The sequence below is a fragment of the Mirounga leonina genome, unplaced genomic scaffold (genome assembly GCF_011800145.1).
Source record: "Mirounga leonina isolate KUSES-001 unplaced genomic scaffold, KU_Mleo_1.0 Mir_129, whole genome shotgun sequence".
NCBI lineage: Eukaryota > Metazoa > Chordata > Mammalia > Carnivora > Phocidae > Mirounga > Mirounga leonina.
In genome coordinates, this window is record NW_023270323.1 from 68,743,111 (window position 1) to 68,770,437 (window position 27,327).

General features: G+C 41.7%; 1 protein-coding gene across 9 annotated transcripts in view; it reads left to right on the top strand.

Annotated features, from left to right (window-relative positions):
• Positions 1-27,327, top strand: part of LDB2 (LIM domain binding 2) — a 388,081-nt gene that overhangs the window by 60,523 nt on the left and 300,231 nt on the right. The gene's annotated exons all lie outside the window — the stretch shown is intronic.

Genomic DNA, 27,327 nt, shown 5'->3' on the forward strand with positions numbered 1-27,327 from the left:
AAGTTTTTGAAATGTAGGTCAGACCATGTCTCTTTTCTCTTCAGTACCCTCCAATGATTTCTTACATTCCTCAGAAGAAAATCTAAAATCGTTGTGCTGCCCTGTGAGATCCAGATGACCTGGCTCTCTGAGTTTTTTTCTCTTTCCCCCCACCCCGACTCTACCCCGGCCACACCAGCCTCCTCACTGCTCTTCCTATACTCCTAAGGAAAGTACAATCTTTCCTCATGCTCTTTGTGCTTCAGTTAGAAGAACAAGCTCAGAGAGGCTGAATAAGTTGCCCAAGGTCATGCAGTTTAGAAGTAATGGAGCCAGGATCCAAAGCCAGGTCAGTCCAACTATAAGTTCTATATCTTTTTATTCAACCCCATTGCATAAATTCTTAATGAGTGCTTGATTGCTCAGTAATAGATTCCATGGAGGCAGTCAGTCCTTTCTGAGGAAAGGCTGCTCAGCATTTCTAGGAGATCCATGCGTCTTTCTGTAGGAGAAAACAATGTCTTCTCAGGTTCTATCTCTGCTCTCTGCTGGAACCTGTTAGGAGCCCCTACTCCAAACCCTGGAGCTGTAGAAAATTATAGGCATCATCAGGCATGAGGTTAGCACAGGCTCATTGGATCAGCCATCTTCCTTTCATGGCCCAAGTGGAATGACGGGCTTTGGGAGTTAAGGTTGGACCTCCTCTGGTCAGTGAACTCTTCTGTTACTTGTGCAAAGTGGTCTCCATTCGGCACAGGCAAAGTTAGATACAGTTCCTACCCCGTTCACTGAGTTGCCTCTTTTGCTGAACACTGCAGTTGATTTAAAGGAAATGAAAAGAACATCCTTGCCTTTAAGGACTTTTTTGTTTAGATCAGTTATTTAACCTGGGGAGTTCTAGTTCAGGCTTCAGAGAGTCTGAGGTTCCTTTGAAATTATGTGTAAACTCTTGTCTGTGTACATACGTGTATTTGTTTTTCTAGTGAGAGGATACAGAGACTTTATCAAGTTCTCTGAGGGGTCTACCACTCCAAACATGGCAAGAACTACTGGTAATAAAAACTTCCCTAGACGCCTATCATTTATTTAGCACAGAATATACACACTATATCGCAGTGCTCCTTTTAATCCTCAAAACAACCCTATGAGTTAGTATATTACCATGGTAATTTTATAGATGCAAAAACCGAGGTCAGAGAGGTTCAATTCCTTTTTAATATCACACATAGATTTTAAGCATGGGAATCCTATTTTAAACCCAAATTCGTTATAGTTCCCAAAATGTACTCTATTTTTATATTGACATATATTTTATCAAAGCAGCATACAGACACATGGTTTTAAAAATCAAATGGTGCTTTTTTCAAAAAAAGTTTTCTTCTGCTTCCTGCATTGTCTCTTTCCTTTGGGTTTATCTCCCCCTTTTATTTGTGTCCATTTCTCTGTTTCATGTTGGAAACTTTGCTTAAATCTGGGGATCCTTGGTTATCCTTTTGTATTAAACACACGCTGCCAGAAAGCTAATTATAAGCTCTGTGGGCATGAGTAAAGCTTTTTGCCTGGTGGGTCACACCACTGGGGGACTGGGTAGCCAGCTGGTGTTTTCACTAGCTGGACTCACATGAGTTTCTAGAGTTATTTTTCTGGATCCTTTAAGTTTCTACAAACAAGAACTTTCCAACTCTCTGCTTAAGGTGTGAGACACCTGCTCTTGTGAGGAGGCATTTAGTAGTTCCAGGTAGGTAGGTGGAGGTCGGGGCCAGGGATCTATGTAAGTATGTAAATCCTCTGTAAACAGAGCCCCCTTTCCCAATCCCATGCTTCACGTGCTTTCTTCAGACATGCATCCACGTTCTGAGCCTTTCTGGGGTTCTGTAGGATAAACTGGCTCACTTCTCATGTTATCCCTTTCTGCAGACAGCCATGGCCTAGGTGTCTCCACATTTAATAAAGATTCTACAACTTCTCCATTCAATTCTTATCTTCCAAAATTGGTTGGAATATCTTATCCACTTTACCTCTTCCATTCCCTTTGATTTCTGAAATTGCACCTTTTCTATTCCTTCCCCATCTCTTCAGATGGAACTAAAAAAAAAATGTATGTGGTTCTGCCACAATTCTAAAATGGAAGTTTCTAGGCTTGCTCCTTCTATCATTATACTACCTCTCTATATCTATCACATTCTGCCTAAACTCTGGGAGAGATGCAAGAAAAACCTTTTAGGGATTCTGTCCTCAAGTGTCTCATAATCTAGCTCCAATGAAATCATGCTGTAGATTTGGCACCTTGAATGTGGGCACACAATTGCACACCCAAGAGCGAGTTTACAGATTATGGGTTGGAAGGAAACACCCTTCCTACCCAGAGAGATCCAGAGAGACACACTGAAAGAGATGGAGAGAAGTGTATTGAAGACGAGGGGAACAATATCCACAAAATTCTCAAGGCAAAAGTTCAGGGGCAGAGAAGAAACAGTGAGTCCTCTGCTTGAGGAAAGGAATGCATGAAAGGAAGTGTTAATACACAAACCCTCTGGGCACCAAGTGGAGGTGGGCCTTGAATGTCTGATTAGAAATTTGGGTATTATTTTGTCCTAAGATGATGGCTTGCCACTGACATCCTACGAACAGAGGCTATAAGGAGTGTCTGTAAGAGCTGGGGTGGGGCTCCTAGAAGGAAAGGATTGAAGAGCAGAGAGAGAGAGAGAGAGAGAGAGAGAGAAAGAGAGAGAGACTGGGAAAGGGGAGAAAATGAACTCTGGGCTGGAAGGAAAGGAAATGGTTTGGTGGAAGGTGGGGTGGGGCAAGAGAAAGATTCCAGGACGGACCAGAAGAATAAAAGTGGCAACAACCAAGAGTCAAAAGAGGAGAAAACCAGCTGTGCCTGCCTGCCTGGTGGGAGGAGGTTATGTCAGGAGGTGAGAGGCTGGGAAATCACCCAAGGGCCTTGAGGTCTAGTGTGTCACGGGAATAGGGTGACATCCCAGATGCTGATAACCCTGGGGCTTTTCCATGAATCTGTGTGATTCCTCCTTGGATTCCTCCCCCACCCTCACCCTTCCAGTTATTAAAGCACAGACATATGTGCAAAATTTTGGAATAAGAAAAACAAAGATAATGTTGATTTTGCAGTTCGGGCAAAATCTGAATATCGAACTGTATGCAGGCAAGAGAATTTTTATGATCTATTCACATTCCAGATTGCTTTTTTTTTTTTTTTGCCATTTTCAAAAATAAGGACACTTCAACACTAATCTGCTTAGCAAATCTTATGAACTAAATCGAAAGCCTTGCAAGCCTATTGCCAACCAAACATGTCAGAATTGTAGACTTTTCTTAACCTGTTATGCTTGTTCTCATCCTGTGGATTTTTTTTTTTTTCCTTCCCAAGTAGGGTAGGAAAATTCTGAATATGTTTAAGAGCAAATAATGAATGGTGTCTTTTAGATGAGTGTTAGTACTTACTTCTTTCGTTTTTCATAACTCCAAATTCTCTTTGAAAATATCAGCTTGCATCCAGCCTTTCCACATTGCCCCCATTCCCAAGCCCGTCCCTGAGCTGTAAGGCCGCCCACCGGGGAACCGCTTCCTCTCCCGGTGGGAGGCCGGAGTGCTGGCGGGGAGAGAGCCGCAAAGCACAACTCTGGAGCTGGATTCACGCTTCCTGGTGGAAACATGAAGGGGCGCTGTTTTTACTTTATGAGCGCTCCTCTAAGTATGGCAGGGTGTGAAGATGAATAGCGCAGGAGAATTCTCTAAATGCCTTTTCTCGACTCGAGACTCGAGGTTCTCACGGGGAATCTTCCTCTCTCTTAGGTTCCGTCTCCGCATCATGATTATGATTGAACCTCTACACCAATCAAGCCTCGTTCACTATTTAATCAATCTCGAATTACCCGCCAAGATATTGCAGTTCAAATGTTAGTCCAGAAGCCTCCCTAGGCTCTTTCCATTTGCATTTAGCATACTTTTTCTGTTCTTTTCTTTCTTTCTTTCTTCTCTCTCTCTTTTTTAATCTTTATGTCCTTGGCCCTTCCCAAAATGTTTAGGCTTGTTGAAAAAAATCAGATTTTTCTCAAGCGTTTGCAGTCAAATGAATAAACTAATAAATTATATATGGGCTTAGAAAGAGGATTTTCCCTTTTCACGGCATGCATTAGAACTCCGCGTTAGCAGTTGTTGGAAATGCTGCAGAAGAACTCTGTCTATCTTATAAAACCATCTGCGGGCGGAGCCTTGCTCACTAGAGTGAGGCAAAGGGAATTGCAATGCATCAGAGAGACAATGTCTTTTGCATAACAATTTAATCCATCCATTTGCTGGTGAATATTCATATTCTGGGAGTAGAAGTTTCAGTATTTACAAATTTGTGGAAGTAGGAAATGTAGATCAGCATCCTGCAAATGTAATATTTACTTCTTTGTTTTAAATGGCTAGGATCACCGAAACTGTGTTACATTTTTGTCCTCTTGCTTTTATTTACACTGGAATAAAGCCTGGAAGGTTATAGATACTGCACTATTGGGACTAAATGTGCTCTGATGACTTTCATTGTGTTAAGTGTGTGATTTAAAATCACTTTGCCCCAATTATGATCTGCATATTGTTTTTGTCTTTTGTCTATCTGGCTCTATCATCTTTCTTTTTTTCTTTCTTTCTTTCATCTTCTGCTGACATATTTCTCTTCTAATCTATAATCCATAAATAGATGAGATCAAACAGTAGAGCTAAACCAGTATTACTGATATTGCTGATTTATATATGCAGAATTATTATATGTGATAATATATAATGAATATATATGTGTGTGTGTTGTGTATACACCTGCATATAAAAATTGGTTTAAGAATGATTTATAAATAAACGAAGTTTGGAGTTCTTTAATTTTATTAAGACTTTCTAGAGAAAATGAAAATAAAATTGCTATTTATTAACCTCCTTGGGAAAGAATTTGGCCATATATCACATCTCATATGTCATCTAATTCTTATAATGATTCTACGAGGCAGCTGTGAGAAAACCAAATCATGGAGAGTGAAATCTTTTGCTCAAAATTGTCGAGCTGGGTCCAGGGTGTTTTCTAGTTCACTGGAAAAGCCAATCGATTTCATCTCACAAGGTGCCTCCTATTGATTGGTTTAGCTCCTGGAAGTGCAGTAGCCCTGGGCTCAGTATTAAAAAACAAACAAACAACAAAAAAAGAGTAGTGATAATTCATTCATGCCACAAATATTTATTGAGCACCTACAATGTGCTCAATGTTCTATGAACTGGGAAATACCAGCGAAGAAATAGATAAGTTCCCTGCCCTTAAGAATTTAGATTCCAGGTGAGAGCAATAGATCAAACAGTGATGTCTGCCATGGGTATAGATAGGAAGGAAGCCCATAGGAAGACATGCTGAGTTATGGTACTCTCCATCGGATTATATGAACAGAGTTAGAGCTAAATTGTGTGTCAGCCTCATTACCTTTAGGAAAGAACGATTTTCTTCTTTATCCTCAAGGTCTTGGATTATGTATCATTGCATTATCCTCAATGTCTTGCATTGGTTTTGTTTTGGATATCATGTGGTCACTCAAAGACCCACAAGGATCATGATTGGATGGAGCCCATAGATGTTCAAAGTACCATACTTGCCTTGGGGAAAGTACTCCTCATGCTTTGGGTTTGCTCCTAGAAAACCCCAGCTCCTGTCTCAGAGTTAACATTTGCACTATTACTTGTTTTTGTTTGTTTGTTTTTTGGTTTATCTCTTTATTCAATGAATGGTACTACATCTAAGATTTGTATTTCAGAAAAATAATTGGAGCTGCTTATTCCAAGTCTTTAAATCTCATTATACCATGAAACAGGTCTCTTTCCTCTGCCTGGAGTGTCCTTCCCACATTACATGCCCGGTGAGCTATTCATTTTTACAAGGGCTCTCTCTCTAGCAACCTCCCCCAGGAAGCCTGCCTTTTCTGAACTTACTAGACTTAATATCTCAGCTCCCACTGCACTGCAAATACTTCTCTGTTATCCCACATGTTTTTGCTCAGCACCTGCCACATGCCGGCTATCATTTTGGTGCCATTAGCGTGTATTTCCCCATAGTGTAATGCTTATATTCCTTTATGTCTCTCTTGTGTGGCCCTTAAGAAGACTGAGATGCCCACTGTCTTACTCGCTTTCCTATCCCCAGACCCAGGCTTGTACTGGCACATGATTGGCACTTGACAACATCTGTTGAGCTAAGGAAATCCCCCTTCATTTTATTTTTTTTTAAGATTTTATTTATTTGACAGAGAGAGACACAGCGAGAGAGGGAACACAAGCAGGGGGAGTGGGAGAGGGAGAAGCAGGCTTCCCGCGGAGCGGGGAGCCCGATGTGGGGCTCGATCCCAGGACCCTGGGATCATGACCCGGACCAAAGGCAGATGCTTAACCACTGAGCCACCCAGGCGCCCCTCCCCCTTCATTTTAAAAAGCATGAACGAACACTCATGCTGTGGGTAAATGCTTCAGAAATTGGATGGATTAAAGACACCCAAAGTTTGCCCTGTGAGAGAACAAGGAGAGTCAAATAGAGAAATTAAGGGTTAAGAACACGGACTTTGGGGTTCAGACAAACTTGAGATCACACAGGTTTAGGTTCAAATTCCACTTTGCCTCTTGGACAGAAACTCTTAATTTTTCTCAAGTAAAAAAAAAATGATTTTGATAACCTCCCACATAAGGTCGTTATGTGGATTAAATAAGATACTGTTGCGTGGATTAATTAAGACCGTTCTCAGCACAGCCACCCATGAAGTCACTTGGCCATGGGATGTGGGTGACATGTGGCGTGGCCGGTATTCCAGCTCTAGTCTTCTATGTCCAGAAGCTAGCGGTGATTAACTGGTACCCTTCTGCTTTGTAAGAAAACACCTGCTCCTGAGGGCGCATGCGTGCACGCGCACGTATACACACACACACACATTCTCTCCCAGTAACTTTCATTAATCTTTCATCTGTGTCTAAAATCAAAAGGCAGTAGTCAGTCCTCCTTCCCACGGTGTCCTAGGTGGTGAACGATGGTGTTACACTTGTTACCCTGGGGCGTTCCTTCGCTCCTGTTTGCCCACCCCGTGGAACTCGGGTACAGTACACCTTCACAGCCCCACATGGTCACTGGCGGCGTGGTGCCGTGTTTAAAGACAGATGTAAATAGTTAACACTTCTTTGAAAAGGAATCAAATCCTCACTTATGGCCTTTTTCAACCAGCTGGTTCTTGTAAGCATCTTCCCGATCTGTGTGCAAACATTACTTTTACGTGATCAGCTGGCGTAATTAGGTAAGATTGTACACTAGAAGCACAATTCAGTTCTCTCTTCATCTCGGCTGGAAGACGAAACAAACATCAGGGATGATGATACGAGGTAAGTTGGATGTGGGAGGTTTTGCTGGCAGCTGCAGTACCTTGCTAATCAGCAGAGCTAGTTATTTATTCATTTGTTTTTCTTTTTTGGTTCAAGGGTCTGGCTTTGTGGGACCTCAGCCAGAGAGGTCGTTAGGAAGCCTGGTACGGTGGGCGCCGGTGTGATTGCTCGAACAGATGGGGGCTTGCGGGGGGCCAGGCTTCTGCGTTTTCTTTCTGGAGGTTTTAGTATTAACACCTTTTTTTTTTTTTTTTAATGTACTTAAAACTCTCATTGTATCATAGATGGAAATCAAGTTCAGGGAAACAGAATCTAAGACCTGGCCAGGGGTGGGACTGGGGCGGGGACTTCAGAGACAAGATGCTGTCAAATGAATAGGAAGATGTTGAGCAAGGAAACCAACACAAGCCATAGCCTGACGAGGTGACTAGAAAGTGGTTGTGGAGCGAGACCCGCGTTCTAAGATTGGCGTTGCCCATGGGGCAGGTCACTAAACCTCTCCTGACGCCACTCTCTGATTGGGGTGAAAATGGGGGTTTGGAAACCTCAAATGTGTTGAGCACCTGTTATGTATCGGATTCTGTGGTGACTCTCACTGGTGGAGCTCAGCTGCCCAGGAAGACAGACGAAGTGGGCCTAGATCAGGTGTGCCGAGGATCCCGACAGAGGTGGGTGTGATAGGTCACTAGGACAGCATGGCGTTACCTACTCGAAGTCTGGAGCTAGCCTGGGTCTGGTGTCATAGCCACACCGACGTTACCAGCTGTGTGATCTTGAAAGAAAACACCAACACCCATTTACTGGGCTGGTGTGAAATACACACAGTATTACCTGGCATGTAATATGTGCTCAGTAAAGACTAGTTGTTAGTATAGGAGCCAGAGAGTCCTAAGATTACCTAGAGGGTATGGGAAGATCCCGAGAAAATATTCAACTGAGGCCGGAAAAAAATATAGTGGAAGATCTTAAGACATCCCCCCACTTACCATGCTCCCTAGGTTAGCTGACCTGCTTCCTTCCCTCTGTAGAACATACTGGTTCTTGCCCAAAGCTCGGGGCCAGAAGGCCATGCTACATCTACTTTAACCAATGCTCTATTAACCCACTAACTACCAGGCCTTCTGGTTCCAGATTAAAAAGCCTCTATTGCAAAAATAATTGTTAATATTCAGAAGGCCAATCCTAGGCAGAGAGGGCAGCTCAGCTGTACACGACAATTATACATAGCTCGTCTCATTTAACATTTCCTTTTTTACAATCCAAATAAGTCATCTTCAGGCCCATTTTACAAACGAGCCCCAAAGTCATAAGTAAGAGCTGAGGTTTGAGTCTAGGTCTCTTTGGGGGCCAAAGCCACTTCACCTGAAAGCTCTTTAAAGGGATGTCAGGTGAAAAGAGTGAGCCAGAATATTCCAGGGAGAGCGAACGTCCTGTCCAAAGCCTCAGGACAGAGATGAGGTGTAGGATTCTTTCCTTCCTGCTCTAACATTCCATTATTTGATAACAGAGGCGTGAGTGTCACTGTTCTAGGAAGTGAGCCTAAGAGAACTTGAACAATTTGCCCGGTGATTTTTACCGATAAGTTCTTTATTTTTTTTTAAAAAAAAAACACATCAGAATGGCTTCCATTTTCACGTACCAAGGATAGAATTATTTCAAATATTCCATGTCAAAGGCCAGTGGCTTGAAAGGCTGTGGTCTATTTTCAGCCTTTTTGAAAAACAAAAACAAAACCAGCGCTTGGGATACTGAAGCTGGGCACTCGAAGCCCCCGGGCCGGCTCCGTCGGTGCCTTTTCCCTCACACCGATCCCCCTGCTGCCAGTCCTCAGAATGAGGGGGAGGAGTGACTGATGGAGGAGAATGGGGATGGTGCCACATGGGTGAAATATTTTGGGGAAAATCCACTCCAGTTTCACACATTCACAAAAATAGACTTTTTTTTTCTTTTGCAGCTGTAAAGCCTTTGGTGATTAATCAACCCATTTTTAAATTATCAAATGATGATTAAGAAGTAAAAAAAGCTGTAAATATTTAGAATGTGACAAGACCATGTTAATGGAAAGTTGGCATTTGGAGAAATCAGGCTTCAGGGAAAGAAAAAGATTCCTATACAGTCCGACATTATCAGTCTGATCTTTGTCCTAAAGTGACTTTAAAAATAAATCAGAGTTAAAAACTATCAGACTATTTTGAATGTGTACTGTGCCCCAAACCTTTACTGTATTTTTTCTCAAGCCTCTCTTGTGTTTGAAATGCCAGGGATTGGGGTCAGAAGGCTTAAGAACAAGCTTTTTTATGCATGGAAAGAAAGTGTTGGGTATGTGAGATTCTTTATTCTCTGCCTTCCCGTTGCTCAGCTCCAGGCCTGTTTCCTCTGGAGGGTCTTTGCCCCAGCAAGTTCACTGCCAGGAAAACTCTGCCCTCACGTTTCCACGGAGCTCACTCCTTCCTGCCTTTCAGATTTCAGCTCAAATGTCATTTCCTTAGAGGTTCCCTTGACCTGCACATCTGAAGTCATCACTGATGATCACAAGCTGTTTTTCTTTTTCATAACATTACTGCAATTTGCAATGATCTAGTATCCCCCTCTGCTGAGCTGTAAACTCCAGGGGACCTTGTCTGGTTCACCATTGCCAAGAGCAGTGCCTGCCACAAACTTGGTACCTAATAAATATTTTTGAATAAATGAATGCAAAAGTGACTTAAAGATAGTGAAGTGCCCCATAAATGTATTATTATGTGAAAATTAAGATCAGAAAAAAATGAAGATGATATTTGTGATGTCATTTCTAAATTTTTTGAGCAAATGGTATTATATATTTTCCCCAAAGACCATTTCAGTTTTACTCCTCGGGTACTGTTTACTGAGTACCAATTTCTAGAAGTTTAGGAACTCAATATTTTCTGACATAAAGTGCCTTTGCATTTAGAGTAAAACATGTATCTTGCTTGTTGGCCAAATACACAGGGAAAAGTCTGCATTATTTTATATTTGAGAGAAAAAAAAAAAAGACCAGGCCCCATTTTCTAGCCAATGGAATCCAGCGGATCAGAGAAACAAGGTCATCCACAATTCATGTTGACTCTTTTTTTTTTTTTTTTGAAGATTTATTTATTTGAGAGAGCGAGAATGAGAGAGAGAGAGTACATGAGAGGGGGGAGGGTCAGAGGGAGAAGCAGGCTCCTCGCCGAGCAGGGAGCCCGATGTGGGACTTGATCCAGGGACTCCAGGATCATGACCTGAGCCGAAGGCAGTCGCTTAACCAACTGACCCACCCAGGCGCCCTCATGTTGACTCTTAACACTTCAGGATATGTGCCTGTCAACGTTTGTAGAACTGTTGAGTCATGGAATTTCAACATAAAAGGAAACTTAAGGTTCCTTCGCTTTACCCACTCCCCAAATTCGACACTTGTATCCCCAAATCACTTCTTTAATTCTGCAGATTGTATCCTCTGAATTAATTTAGCATCAATATGTTATTGCTCACATTGTGTTTTAAAAGATTCTCTTGAGGTTTAATTTCTAGAGGTAGCAAAATTTCATTTAAAGAAAATACTGCTTGAGATGAATACAGAATGTGTGAGCTAGGGGTTGGGAATATTTGCTGGCAGGAATTTTTTTGCCCTGAGGGCAGGAAGATTGGGTACAGGGAAAGTTTTTTTTTTTAAACAAAATTTGACCTAAAGTAGAGAAGATTTTTTGAGTTTGAATAATAATACATGAGCTGATAAGTATGTAAAGTATATTCTAACAAATAGTCATTTTATTCAGCATCTTACTCAAAGCAAGTTGGCTACAGTCAATGTTTTATATAAAATTATGGTTGAAATCATGACCATTCCCAGAACCATAGCTTTTTGATCTGGGAAAGAATCATAAAAGGTCACTTAACCCAGGGGCTTTCAAATTCTTCTATCATCTACAGTGAGAAATACATTTTTTGGTATGACCTAGTACACACACACGTGCAAATAGGCAACCATAACTGAAACCAAAGATTCAGTTTTCCCCTTACCTACATAAGATATGTTCTATTTTTTATTTTATACTACTTCACTTTAAAAAAAATGTTGATTTTGCTTTTGTACATTGATTTCAAGACACATTAGCTTGGAAAACACTAATCTGGCTCAAGTCATCCACTTTACAAATTGGGAAGACAAAGGTGCTGGGAGGGAAGCGACATTGCTCAGTTCATACCAAATTCAAATAACCGTGTCGCTAAGCTGTGTGGGTGTCACTAAGACATACACTGTGTCTTCTCTTTCGCTCCAATCAATGTTCCTATAAAATCATAAGAAGCAGCTACAGTTTAATTAAAAAGAAAAATACAAGCTATTTCTTGGGTTTAAGTCCAAGTCCCCAATGGGCACATTCCTTAACCTCTCTGAGCCTTGCTGTACTCATTTTTTATGCAGGGACTTAAGCTCTCACCATAATGAGCCTCGACATAGCTCAGTTAGGTGCTTATTGAAACAACTTCGATAAAAATGCCTGATAGAATTCTTGGCTCCTGCTTTTCCACCTTACTTTCTAAGAAGTAATGTTAATTTTAAAAAGAAAGAATGAAAAATAGGAAGTAAAATACATAATATTGTATTTTGGTTCAACTGCCTAAAAGCCCACTGTCTTTTTAATACTCGATGTGGCAAACTGAGCTGGCTACAGTTCTGCTATGGAGAGGCGGGGTCCGTTTCCCCTCTTCTTGAATTCAGGGCAGCCTGGGACTATATTAGTCAGGGATCCATTGTGGAGGTGACGCTGTGCCAATTCTGGACCTGGTCGCGAAGTGGACCAACAGTTTTCACCTTGGTCCCTCAGAGCACCGAGTCATTCTCGGGAAGCGTGACTGCCCTGCTAAGGGACCATGTGGAGAGGCCCCATGACTCCGTGGAGAAGAAGAGGATCTCAGCACGGATCTGCTTTCAGCTGTCCCCATCAAGGTGCCAGGCAGGTGGTAAAGTCTCAGGGACCCTCCGGATTAACCTGGTCTCCAGCTGAATACCACCCCATTTGAACCCTTTTGGTCCTATGTAGAGATTCACCTCGCTAAACCACTGACATGCAAAATTATGAGCTCTGATCAAATGGCTGTTGTTTAAGCATCGTGTTTGAGGGTATTTTTTAAATGTGACCATGGATAACCAGAACACATTGAGTGGTTACAAAGAAGTTCAAGTTTCCTAGAACCAGCTTAGCTTGGCACAAATCCTGCAGCAAGACCACCTCCCTTGAATCCTGGCACTAGCTACTGAATCTCTCGTGCTTTAGTTTTCTCATCTGTGAAATGGGGATAATAGTAGTGTCTACCTCATATGGTTGCTCTGGTTAATACCAGCACATATAAAATTCTTAGAACAGGGCCCTAGACACAGAAAGTGCTATACAAATCTGTGCGATTATTCTAGAACAGGACAATACACATTTGGTTTGAATGTCGATTTAGCCTACAGCTCAGGATCAGCTGGTACTGCTTTTGGTCCTGCCTAACGGGCCTTTGTTCTGGCTCTTCAGATCTCTTGAAATCTGACTTGCAAAATTAATTCAAACTGGTCATAGAAATGGATATCCCCATGGAACCTAAAAGAGATTAAGAATTGTAAACAAGGGGCAGAGAGACATGCCATTTGCTGGAGTGGCATTTAGTAACAAGTCCACTGTTCTTCAACGTTGTTATCAGTGATGTGGGCAAGAGGTTGAGTAGCACATTAATCATATTCGTGACATCAAATTATGTAGAAGACAGGAGAAAACAGGGATTACATCTCAATATCCGGAAGGAGTAGGAAAGTGAGCTGGAAAGAAAATGAAACAGTAAGATTAAACACAGTCAAGTTCAAGATTTTGAATTGGATCTGCCGATAGAGCAATCCTTTCCAAAAAAATGACTTGAAGCATTTCAGTTGAACAAATATTTACCGGAGGTGTGTCACATGCCAGGCACGGTGCTCAAAAATAGGAATTCCTAGGCAAATATGGCCTGTCCCTCCCTATAAGGGGCTCACAGTCCTATAGGCAATGCAGATGGAAGCCAACACGAATAATACAGGGTGATGGGTGCAAGAATAAATGTACGTCCAGGGTGCAGATGTCCTACAGAGGACGGAGTCAGTGTATCTGCTTGGGATGGTATGTATGACATCGGATATGTAAACAAAATCTGTAAAAATTAGAGATGGAAATCAGAAATTGAGAGTGCGTACATAAAGAGAAAGAAAAATAGAAGCCTATGAGAGTTTGTACATTTGAGAATCAGATTTGGCTGTGCCCTTCTTTCTGTGAAGGACAAAAAAGAGAAAACAGGATGAGTTAACAAGCTGTCATCAGAGTTACAAATCGAGATATAATTGGCGAAAAGTGATCCATGACAAAGACATTTTTGAACTTTGGAAAAATACATTGAATGAAGGAAAACAGATTTCATCCATCTCCACATATAGGGCATTTGCATTGTCTTTGGAAGTGGTAGGATTTTAAAGCAGATATGTTAGAACTCTCTATTTGTTCATTGATGCATTCCTTCCATAAAGCTGACACAATGGAATAACAACTCATAGTCACTGCTCTCTAAATTGTTCAGTCCAGCTGGGGAGAATCGTTAATCAAATAATTATGCCAATATATAATCATAACTTTCTCACTTATGAGGGAAAAGCAAAGTGAGCTATGAGAGAGGCAACCAGGATCTAATATTGAGGGGCTTCTTTTTTTTTAATTGAAGGGCTTCTAAAGGGGTTCTTCTCTAAAAAGATGATGCTTGACTTGAAGCTTGGAAGGATAGGTTACAGAGGGAGGAAGAAAGGGGGTAGGGAAGGGCAGTTTATTTTTTCAACTTTTTAAAAAGATTTACTTATCTAATTTATTTATTTAATAATTATTTCTTATCTAAATTCAATTAATTAACATATAGTGCATCATTAGTTGCAGAGGTAGAGTTCAGTGATTCATCAATTGTATATAATACCCAGTGCTCATTACATCATGTGCCTTCCTTAATGCTCATCACCCAGTTACCCCATCTCCCCACCCCCCTCCATTCCAGCACCCTCAGTTTGTTTCCTATGGTTAAGAGTCTCTTATGGTTTGTCTCCCTCTGTGATTTCATCTTATTTTATTTTTCCCTCCCATCCCCTGTGATCCTGTTTTGTTTCTTAAAGTCCACATAGGAATGAAATCATATGATAATTGCCTTTCTCTGATTGACTTATTTCTCTTAGCATAATACCCTCTGATTCCATCCACCTTGTTGCAAATGGCAAGATTTCACTTTTTTGATGGCTGAGTAATATTCCATTGTACATACACACCACATCTCTATCCATTCATCTGTCGATGGACAGCTGGGTTCTTCCCATAGTTTGGCTATTATGGACATTGCTGCTATAAACACGGGGTGTGGGTGCCCCTTCGAATCCCTACATTTGTATCTTCAGGGTAAATACCCAGTAGTGCAATTGCTGGGTTGTAGGGTAGCTCTATTTTCAACTCTTTGAGGAACCTCCATGCTGTTTTCCAGAGTAGCTGCACCAGCTTGCATTCCCACCAACAGTGTAAGAGGGTTCCCCTTTCTCTGAGACCTTGCCAAATCCTGACTGGTGTGAGGTGGTATCTCATTGTGGTTTTGATTTGTATTTCCCTGATGCCAAGTGATGTTGAGCATTTTTTCATGTGTCTGTTGGCCATCTGAATGTGTTCTTTGGAGAAATGTCCGTTCATGTCTTCTGCCCATTTCTTGACTGGATTATTTGTTCTTCGGTTGTTGAGTTTGATAAGTTTTTATAGATTTTGGATACTAGTCCTCTATCTGATAAGACATTTGCAAATATCTTCTCCCATTCTGTCAGTTGTCTTTTGGTTTTGTTGACTGTTTCCTTTGCTGTGCAAAAGCGTTTTATCTTGACGAAGTCCCAATAGTTCATTTTTGTCCTTGTTTCCCTTGCCTTTGGAGACATGTCTAGCAAAAAGTTGCTGTGGCCGAGGTCACAGAGGTTGCTGCCTGTGTTCTCCTCAAGGATTTTGATGGATTCCTGTCTCACATTTAGGTCTTTCATCCATTTTGAGTTTATTTTTGTGTATGGTGCAAGAAAATGGTCCAGTTTCATTCCTCTGCTACTTACCTATTTGACAGAGAGAGGGCGCGCATGCAGGGGGGAGGGGCAGTGTGAGATGGAGAGAGAGGGAATCTCAAGCAGACTCCCTGCTATGCACAGAGCCTGATGGGGGGCTCAATCCCACAACCCTGGGATAATGACCTGAGCTGAAATCAAGAGTTGGATGTGTAACTGACTGAGCCATCCAGGCACCCCTAGGGAAGGGCAGTTTAGACAGAAACTGTAGCCTGTACAAAGGCCCTGTGGTAAGGGGATCTTACAAAACAGGCTTTGGGAAAAATGGAGATTTGCTGGAAGGGATAATAGATTTCAGTAAATACCATAAAACCTTTTGGATTTATTCTATATAGCTTCAACAAAAATTCAGAGGTACTTAAGACCTTAGTGACAATTTTTGGGTAATGGAAACACTTTGGAACATAGGAAAAACAACTGAAGGAGGGTCTTCTATGCTTCTTTGCCTCCAAAGATGTCACTCATGTGAGGGATAATTTAGAGGTGATTTTTGAATCTGAAGAATTTGGTCTGGTTAGAGTGCTGACCGGTATAGTATAATTATAGCTTTTAGTTGGAAAATCTGGTTCTAAACCCAGCAGGATTTTACACTCATCCCAGTGATAAATCTGATGACTGCAATAAAAAACATAATACTTTGCTTTGGACTTGCAATTACAAATGTTTATTAAAGTTCCTGTTCTCCTGCTCTGTGATAATTTTCAGGCTTGATATGAACAAATGCTAAATAATACATTTTAATGATCCAAATATATAGAATTGTATTTCCCCACATCTTCTTCTTCTCCATAAATCCGTCATTGCTTCTTAGAAGGAAAATAAATTTGCTTTTGAATGGAGCACCAACATTTTTTTCTTCCCTGTATTAGATTCTGCATGTTTGAATGCGTTGCAAATCCTGCTCATTTTTCAGGACGCAGGTGAAACTCTTCCTTGCAGGAAGCCTTTGTTTTCTCTCTAGTTAACTCTGATCTGCCTGTTTTCTGATGCCCATCTCTTTGTATTCCTGTGTATGATGACTCTGGCACATCATCATATTTTATTATTATGTTTTGATTTAACTCACTTAGATGCTCACATTTTTTTTCATCCTGATTATATTCCAGACCATAATTCCTAGCATGGCAGATGATAAGTTCTCTGATAAATTGTTAAATTCTCAGTGTGTTTGTTGATAGAATGGATGAGAGAAAGAAAGGGATGGCATTGTTGCATCAGCTTGGGCTCTCAAGTTGTAGAAAACAGGTTGCCACTGTTGTTAACTTAAGTGAGGAGATAGTTTATTGGAGGATTGCAGGGATTGCTGGAGCATGGTCAGGGAGGCGGAGGAATCAGGCTTGGGAGAGCTGGGCTGGTAGACTCCATCGGATATTAGCAGCGGAAATGATGTCATACTGTCATCCAGTTGCAATCACTGGATTGAAACCACTCGTTCTTCCGACTTTGTTTCTGACTATTTAAAATTCAGAGTCATAGGAGAGAGCATCGGACCGTTCAAATCTAGGCCTCCCTACTGACACATGGCTGCACTGAGGCAGGAAGAGAAGAGACCTGAAAGAGTAGCCTGAAGGAGTCTCTCAGCTCCCATAGGTGGTGTGGTTTACCATCAAACCAGGCCATCAGGGGCGCCTGGGTGGCTCAGTTGGTTAAGCGACTGCCTTCGGCTCAGGTCATGATCCTGGAGTCCCTGGATCGAGTCCCGCATCGGGCTCCCTGCTCCGTGGGGAGCCTGCTTCTCCCTCTGCCTCTGTCTCTCTCTCTCTCTGTCTCTCATGAATAAATAAATAAAATCTTAAAACAAAACAAAACAAAACAAAAAAACAAAAAAACCAGGCCATCAAAGTGGGCTAATTTTCCAGAAGGAAATCAAAGTTCTATTAGGAAGATCAGTATGTCAGTATGTGTAGGGGGGGAAAAAAGCCCAGAGATACTCATTGCAGGTAACTCCAAGGTAATGAAATTGGTTTTGAATTTGTCTTGACTTCTAATTGGCTGGTGACCTTGGGTGTGTCATTTATCCTCTCTGGTTCTTTGTTTTCTCACTTATTAAATGTAATAACCTTGGCTTCTCTATAAACCTTGCAAGGGTCATAGAAGAGAATATACCTAGAAGTGCTTTATAAATGAGAAATGCTATATAAATGCAGAATACTCTTTTTATGGGTTTTTGGTGCATTCTGCAGTGCCATTGCTGAGTAGGTGGTTGCAGAATGGAATTGAGAGGGTTATTCCTCTCTTGCCTGTTGAGGCTCCAGAGGAAATGTGAAGGTGCCTTTCTCTTGTTTGCATATCCTGTATTCTAATAGTAATAATATCCTCACCCATTTACTGAGTCTTTACTATGTGTTGGGATCTCATCTAAGCTTGTTCTGTGTTCTTATTCATGTAATCCTCACAATAACCCTCTGTGTAAAATACTATGAATATTCTTATCCTATAAGTAGTAAACTGAGGCACACAGAAGAGTCAGAAGTATCTGCCATCAACATCATCATCTACACTCTATAGCCCGCTGGTAAAATTTGAATGTTAATTTTTGCTTTTTAACCATCTTGCCTGATTATGAAGAAGATTAATGAGGAAATGTAGGCATAATATTTAGTGTTTCTAGGAAGAAAGCTTCTGGTGAATGCAATTTTTTTTTTTTTAAAGATTTTATTTATTTATTTGACAGAGAGAGGCAGTGAGAGAGGGAACACAAGCAGGGGGAGTGTGAGAGGGAGAAGCAGGCTTCCCGCGGAGCAGGGAGCCCGATGTGGGGCTTGATCCCAGGACCCTGAGATCATGACCTGAGCCGAAGGCAGACGCTTAACGACTGAGCCACCCAGGCGCCCCTGGTGAATGCAATTATTGTTGTGCATTTTCATAATAATGAAATATGAAATATCATAGTATTTTTATGCTTTGTTCTCTTTAATTAATCTTCCCAATCCTAGCTCATGATCAACTTATTTTTCAAAGCCGAAGACTTCAGAATATTACCTTTTCTTAAGTTTTTCTCCCTAATTTTATAAATATATATATCATTTATTGATTTCAGTCTTAAGTACTTACCATTTTTGCTCTTGTTTTTCCCTTGAGGGTCAGAGGTGTAGGACTGTAAGAGACTAAACTCTGGGTCAAAGAAGATTTGTAATTCCTCTGGTGGGCAGATGATCAGATTTGGATTTGGGGGAAACCAAACAAGCAGTGGTTATATTAAAATTTTAACTGCAACCACAAAGTTAATGTCATGCTTCTTGGATCCTAATAAGGGGCCCTTCCTGTGTTCAGAGGAAAGGGAAGGATAGAGGGAGTGAAACTGATCTGGAAAGAATTTCCCCTTGATATCTTGTCACTCACCCAAATGGCTGGTGATAATTGGACATAGGAGACATTTGTAAGATCAGACAGGATATCACTTCCTTAAGAAGCTACATCTCTGACAACCGAGTGTCCATCATTGTCTCCAGACACACAGGGCTGTATGCCTTGCTAATGTCAATGTGCTAAACCTCAATTATCAGAACATACAGTGAGAAATTATAGAAGATGGGACAGAAGAATTCATCTAGGTGATAGAGTTTCAGATTATTTGTGAAAATACCAGTGTCCCCATCAGCAAAATAAAGATGAAGGCATGATGGCACGTGATTGGGAGCTTAAAAGGAAAATAATTGATAAAGATAATTGGAAAGATTTCCATAAGCCTATGAAAGAGCCCTGATAATTTTGTTGACTAGAATAAAACAATATTCTTTGTGTCTGTATGGCCAGTCTTCCAAGTTTAGAAAAGCACTTTCACAGATCAAGTATACATATTCTGGCTTTACTCTTTCTACCTGCACTTACTAATTACATTTTTACAACACTCTTCCCCAATGGAGAACAAAATGTTTTACAGCAGATCTATATATAAGTCAATATGTGTCTGCCTTATAATGTAAATGAAATGGTTATTCTGTTAAATTAAATTTATATGTTTAAGGGGTAGCAAGTATACATTTAGGGATGGAAAACTGAATTTAAAAATATATCATTCCTGGGGTGCCTGGGTGTCTCAGTCGGTTAAGCGTCTGCCTTAGGCTCAGGTTGTGGTCCCAGGGTTCTGGGATCGAGCCCCTCATCAGGTTCCCTGCTCGGTGGGAGGCCTGCTTCGCCCTCTCCCACTCCCCCCTGCTTGTGTTCCTTCTCTCGCTTTGTCTCTCTCTATCAAATAAATAAAATCTTTAAAAAATATATATCATTCCATAGAGGGGCGCCTGGCTGTCTTAGTCGGTTTAGCATCTGCCTTCAGCTCAGGTCATGACCCCAGGGTCCTGGGATTGAGCCCCACATCAGGCTTTCTGCTTGGTGGGGAGCCTGCATCTCCCTCTCCCTCTGCCTGCCGCTCCCCCTGCTTGTGTGCTCTCCTCTTTCTCTGTCAAATGAATGAATAAAATCTTTAAAAAAAGTATATCATTCCATAGAAATAACAAATTGGATGATCACCATAGAAAATATGATAAATACCCTTTCTCTAAAAGATTTATTTCAAGTTTAATGAGTACACAATAGAGGCTTATAACAGAGTATTAAAAAGTTTAGTCAATAGCCATGTTTGAATGATTGATTAAAATAATAGAGTGGAATGATTTAACAGCTGTTCTATCCAGTGGTAAGGATCTCAATCAACCTATTAAAAAGCATTAATTGAGCAGCTATGGCAAGCAAGGGGCTCTGCTGGATTTGGATGGCATGGGACATAGCAATTATGTCCATACCTGACTCCTGATTAGTGTTCAACAAATGTTTACTACATGAAGGAAAAAAAATGAACTCAGAAATGTTTAATGAGGGGCGCCTGGGTGACTTAGTCGGTTAAGTGTCCGACTCTTGATTTAGGCTCAGGTCATGATCTCAGGGTCATGAGATTGAGTCCTGTGTTGGGCTTGGCGCTCAGTGGGAAATCTGCTTGAGAGTCTCTCTGTCTCTGTCTCCCCCTGCCTCTCCCCACACAACATGTGCTCACTCTCTCTCAAATAAATAAGTAAATCTTAAAAAAAAATCTTCGGGGCACCTGGGTGGCTCGGTCCTTAAGCGTCTGCCTTCGGCTCAGGTCATGATCCCAGGGTCCTGGGATCAAGCCACGCATCAGGCTCCCTGCTCCACGGGAAGCCTGATTCTCCTGCTCCCACTCCCCCTGCTTGTGTTCCCTCTCTGTCAAATAAATAAAAATTAACAAAAAAAGAAAAAGAAAAAGGAACCAGGACCGTGTTTGTTACAGAAACAGATTAGAAGTTTCCAGAAAGAAGGAGCGGGGGCGCCTGGGTGGCTCAGTCAGTTAAGCGTCTGCCTTCGGCTCAGGTCATGATCCCAGGGTCCTGGGATCAAGCTGTGCATCGGGCTCCCTGCTCCACGGGAAGCCTGATTCTCCCACTCCCACTCCCCCTGCTTGTGTTCCCTCTCTCGCTGTGTTTCTCTCTGTCAAATAAATAAATAAAATCTTAAAAAATTTTTTTTCAATGATACCAGTAATTTTTTTGGAGTAGATACTATGTGCAAAACACATCCCTTGGATCAATCTACTTCATCCTTACAAGATACCTATGCTGTAAATGATTATTCTTGTATTAAGGATGGGTAGATTGACAGATTAAGAGATTTATTGGAGGTCAGATATCTGGGACATAATGGAACTGGAATCTGATCCTGGGTTTGATTGTATTTGTTTTGGGGGTTCATGGACTCCCTAGACGTTCTGTGGAGCCTGGAAAGCCTTTTTAAAATTCAACTGTAAATCTTTCCAGGGAAACCATTAATAGCCTTCATCATCTTTTCATTGAGATCTACACTGAAATCCTGTATCTTTCTCCCAAATTTCAAGAGCTTGTCTATCATTGAAAAAAATAAGATTTAGTCATAACATAAAAGATAAATTCAATTCAACATATATAAATGAATAAGGTTCCACGTAGATAACGTGGGATTCATTGCCGGGAATACTATAGGGTTTGAAGTGTTAGAAACCCCATGTATGGTGTGATTTTTGGAAGGTTTTTCCTGGGAAGCGGCATTTGAGATGGGCCTGGAAGGTTATTGCTCGGTATGTGTCGTGGAACTAGGTTCCAGCCTTGTGCGCTCTGACCGGGTTCTCCCTGCCTCCCTTCTCTCTACTTAGAGTGACATTTGACAGCAAGGAAGAATTAATTGCCACACGTTTCCCTCGGCCTACAGCCGATTACCTGCAAGACTGCGCCAACATTAGGCTGAGAACAGCAAGGAAAACGCCATTTGGAAATGTTCTGCTCAGAACGGATGTCCAGCTGCTCATTTAGATCATGAACTGTTTGTCAATACTGACAATTAGTGGGCTAAAGATTGCATTGACCACATGACAAGAATCGATATGTGCAGTACTTGTTAGTTATTTACCGCCAAGTGTATTAAAGCCTGTAGATTTCTTATAAATCCTTCAAAGCCATCCTGCTATGATCCTCTCGACAACACGCATTGACACATCAATAAATCCTTTTGACAAGGGTGATCTGTGAAAATCAATACCAGTTTATCAGCGATTCCCATGTAGTTCTTTTTTTTTTTTTTTTTTGACAGGCCAGCAGAGGCTTTAGATCATTTCCTAAAGCAGGAGCACTGAGTGGTCTAGGTGCAAGGACTGTAGTCACTGTCCCTGGAGGCACTGACCTTGATTAAAGTCCTTTGCTCAAAGACTCTTTGTAAATCCCTACAAAGGAGAGAGACGCACTCACGGCCAGTGGTGATGGGCAGCCACTTTCAAAAGTGAAGTGGGTACGTAAAAGTCTCAGTGCATAGTAATTCATGCCTATGCCTGCCCAATGTTCAGCCCTTCTCTATCTCAAAGAAAGCTTGAGAACTTATCAGCAATTCTTCACCCTTATTCTTAGACAGCCTTTAATATTGGCATTCAATCTCCATTTGCTGAACAGGTTTGCTTTACAGTTTTTATTATACGAGCTGAATTAAACCTTCACGCTAAGCAAAAATAGCCACAACTCAAGTTCATATACAAAAATAGTGTATTAGTTAGGATAAGGATAGTTGCTGTAACAAACCAACCTCAAAATGTCAGTGTCGGCCATGTAATATATGGTTCAATGTAGCCCTTTCAGGACAGTGAGTGATTTTCCTCCACCTAATGATTCAGAGATCCAAGTTCCTTCCATCTGGGGCTCTGCCATCCTCTAGTATCGGAGTGATCTGAGACTTTCAGTCTGAGGAAGTAGAAAAAGAGAAGAGAGAAAGAGAAAGACACTCACTTTTAAAAATCCTGAACTTAAAACAGGACCACAGGATGCAAAAAGGGATTTGTCAATTAGTCCTAGATGGGCAGCCACCTCCCAGTGACAATCCCACTTTGCAAAAGGAACATAAATTTTCTGTGGAGAGCTAGGCCTCAGTGTATACCAGGACCTGCCCCATGCTGCTGTCTGAAGTGCCTAGGATAGACAGGGAAAATACATTGTTTCAACACTTCACAAAGTTTGCTAGCAAGTGGGGAAAGACAATCCATCTGCCCTAAGCTAGCAGAATTTATGGGGGTTTCTTTCCTCCTTCCATTCTTCCTCCCTTCCTTCCTTCCTCCCACCTCCCCTCCCTCCCTCCCTTCCTCCCACTGTCTCTCTCTCTCTGTGTCACGAATCTCCATGCCAAAACTCCCTAAATGCTGACAACCTTTATTTCTCTGGGCTTCCATGGACCTCTGCTTTTGGCATAAAAGTTGTTACATCAAAACTGTGTCTTAAGTCTCTCCTTTGAAAGTCCTGTTATCAGGAACAGTTAAGCAGTTTTAAGGGATACTGAAAGAGAGTTCATAATCATCTCACGTTCTCTTTCTCTTTTTAAAATATGACCTCAAAAGAGGCAACTGCACTAAACTTTCAGGCTCCCAGGTTCCTCTGGTCATTAATAAAATCTGCCTGCTCTTCTATTTGTCTCAGGACTTTGTCCCTATCCGCCTTCTCTCTGCCTCTTATGAAAGTCTTTGCTGAGCAGCTATGTCTGTGCTTTGCTGAAACTAATAAAATTATATCTATTACTCTCTTGGGGAGCTCTATCTAGAGTTGCATTTGAGATCCAAAGACAAAGAGAAGTTTCTGCTAGTGTTTTGCTGTAATTGAAGATCCCCGAGTTTTCCAGAGAGGCATATTTGAAGAAAGAGATGTCTGCTAACTTCAGGAATCTTGAGTTCCCTCACTCTCTCCCTCCCTCCCTCCCTCCCTCCCTGTCTTCCTTCCTCCCTCCCTCCCTCCCTCTCTCCCTCCCTGTTCCTCTTTCTCCTCCTCTTCTTCCTCCTTCTTCATTTTTCTCTTTAAATAACTATACAAACTACATTGAATATTTAAAGGTGTCTGTTTTCTAATACTTTTCTTTTTTTTAGCATAGAAACTCCTTGACATATGGAATTGGGAGAAGAAGAAAAAATGCTTTGGAGAAAGCCTACCTTCACCTTTTGCAGGTGAACGTAAATATTTAAATTCTGGAGGAAAATTCCCCATCAGCTCAAGAGAGAGACTTCCTATGTAGTCTTTATTTATTTACTTAAGCCATGTTTTGAACTCTTTGGCAATTTCTCATTTGCTGGAGTTGATAGATAAATGGATATCTGAAGGACACAGACAAACCAAGATTGGATGAGGCAGATAGGCAGCTGTGTCTTATATTTTAGCCATTTAGTTAGTTTCTCTGACTATAATATTTCAAAAGGGCACCAGTGGGGGCAGGGTTTGATTTCTCTACAGCTCACTTGTCCATGAGAGTCAGAATGAAAGATCTGGTGGGTTTTCTGCAATGTAGCAAATGAAAGAGCTCATTAGCTGTAAGCAGCCAATAATCTTCCGTGATTCACCAATAGCAGCTATTCCTCAGGGAAGTTTATGCTAGGCAAGGCTGGAATAGTAAGAAAGCAAGAAGAAAGCGCACGTGTAAAGCAAGGCAAGAATGAGTGAAAGCATGCTTCACATCCCTGCAGAAGACAGTTCTGTTTCTGACATACTCAGAGAGTTTTCATTGTATTCCATCCTTGCATATGGGCTATTTTTAGCATCCAGCATTACTCCTGCTTCAAAGGATGACTTCCGTTATTAGCCATGATTAATTAAGGCCATATGGCTCTTGAAATGTTCTACTTGTGAATATAATAATAATAATAACACAGTAACTGTTTACATTTTTCAAAGCATGATCACATTCAGTTTTAACCTTGCGAAGTAAACAAGACAGGAATTTATAACCCATTCTACAGATGGGACGATGAGATGACATATATATCTTGGGTTTATATCTCAGGGGTGAGAACTTAAAACAGGGCCACCACCCCATGGAAGAAGGACTTGTCAGTGTGGTTCCAGGGTGGGACTGATCCAGGACAACAAACAGCTTTCTTAACTTCCCATCCACAGCTCTTTCTGCCCAGGAGACTTGAAATAGAAAAATGCTAATAAAAGCTAACACCTTATAGCCTTTTGTTAAGTCTTTTTAGTATATTAACTCATTTAATCTTCAATTAATGCTACAGGATAATTATTAGCATGATTTTATAGATGAGAAAGTGGAGACAAGGAGAGGTCACACAGCTTACCTTTAGTGATGTAACTGGGGAGAGAAGGAGCCGGGAGCCCAATCCAGGCAGTTTGTCTGCAAAGCCTGTGTTCTTAACCCCCACGCAACACCTCCTCTCAACACGGAACAGCTATAAATTCCAAAATCTGTGTGCAGTTCTTGAAGGTGTTCCATGGCCTTGAGGATTCAGAGTTCAGGTTTAAGACTTCTCAGTCTTCTTTCCTGAGTCCTTATGAACTTTTGCAGAAAGCGTTTGCAGATCTGTGGAGACCAAATCACCCATAAGTCAGGTCCTCTGTCACAGTGCCCTCCCTTAAAGGCTGTGGTGCATCTACATCCAGCTCCACAGATTACCAGTGTCCAGTTGTCCTTCTTGGTGCCCAGAATCAGACCAGCCTGACGGGCATTATTCATGCTCTCATCTGCCATGCACTGAGTCCTCACCATGAGCCAGGCACTGAGCTAGGCATGTGGAGGACACAGAGATGAGAAAGTCTTGGTCTTTGCCCTCAAGGAGATCACAGTCTCAAGGGGAGAAAGAGATGTGGAATGAGGTAATTAATGATAAGATATGCAGTACGAGCTGTAACAGATGTATGGTAGTGATCTTCTGGAGCCAGAGAGAAGAGGGGCTAATTTGGGCTAAGGAAATAGGAATCAAGGTAGTAGGGTATTAACTGTCTGCTCAGGAACCGAAACCAGAGAGGCTTGGGTTCAAGTCATGATGAAGCCCATCCATACTTGGGAGATGTTAGGAAAGTTACTTTTCTTCACTGCAACTCAGTTTCTTATCTTGGCAAATGCCAGTGATAATCCTGCTCCCTCAGGCCACAGTGAGGATCATGGGAGAAATCTCTCTATACAACTGGTCACAGAGCAAGTGTTTGGGAGATGTCATGATAACACTCATAACCATCTCGAGAGCTCCATGGAGGTTGTGACACTGCCCAGATGGCTTTGTGGTTGACGTGGAGCCGGCTGTCAGGCAGAGAAGAGAGGGTGGGTGAGAAGAGGGAGGAGAATTCCCACGCCAGAAATCAGTGCATACGAACCCACAGAATAATGTGTCCCCATAGTACAGTCCTAAGAATACTGTCTGGTGATAGGTTCCACCTGCCTTTTCTCTCTGCAGGCTTTTCCTACTTGAGTCGCTTCTACATATAGTCAGAGGAATCATCTTTCTTTGCCATATTGTTGTCATAGCATTTCTCCTCCTGAGAAGTAGGCAGTGGCTCCCAATTGCCTCTTGAATCAGCGAGAATGAAATTGATCACAGACTTCAAGCCCTCCCCTCATACCCAACTGCCTCAGCTTGCCTCCTGCTGTACCCTGGATTTTCTCTTCTCTTCAATCAAGGGAGCCGGTCATGACTCTGAACATAATTTTCCATCTCTCCCTCCCCAGGACAGGGTGGACCCCTGCATAAACATCTGACAGAATTTCTAAAGCAAGTGTGTGCATATATGCATGTGTGTGTGTGTGTGTTGTGATTTTAAAGTGATAAAACATGGTGAAGCATGGTGGGTAGGATCTATCTGGTTGACCAACCAATGACTTGAGTCGATGAACACTTCCTAATATAGAGTGAGTTTTGTTGGCCTACCGGGGCTTTTAAATATTTGAACGTAATGTTATGGACTAAATGTTTGTGTCCCTCCCCCTGCACCCAGCCCCAATTTGTAAGTTGAAGCCCTAACTCCCAATGTGTAGGTATTTAGAAATGGTGCTTTTGGGAGGTAATTAGGGTTAGATGAGACCATGAGGGGGGCGCCTTCATGGATAGGATTAGTGTCCTCACAAGAAGACATAGCAGAGCTTTCCCTCTTTCTCTGCTATGTGAGGACACAGTGGCTTTTCTACAAGTCAGGAAGAGAGTTCTCACCAGAACCGGCTGATCTGGCATCCTGATCAAGGACTTCCAACCTCCAGACTGTGACAAAATACATTTCTGTTAAGCTACCCAGTCCATGGTACTTTGTTATGTTAGTTGGGGCAAACTAATACATCCAGTTGTATACCACTAAGCACAGAAACAAGAATAAGGAAAATCAAGTAAACAATAAGCAAGCAAACAAGACAAAATAAAACAAGAAAGCTCAGTCAATACCTGGCTCTGCTCCCACATGACAAGACATTGCCTGGACTCAATACAGGTTTCCCTCCTTCCCCTGGAACAGCCCATTTGCCACAGTCCGCAGGGATTTCCATTGCCTCCCTCTGCTCTACCTGGCAGACCAGACCTGTACATTGCCTGCAAG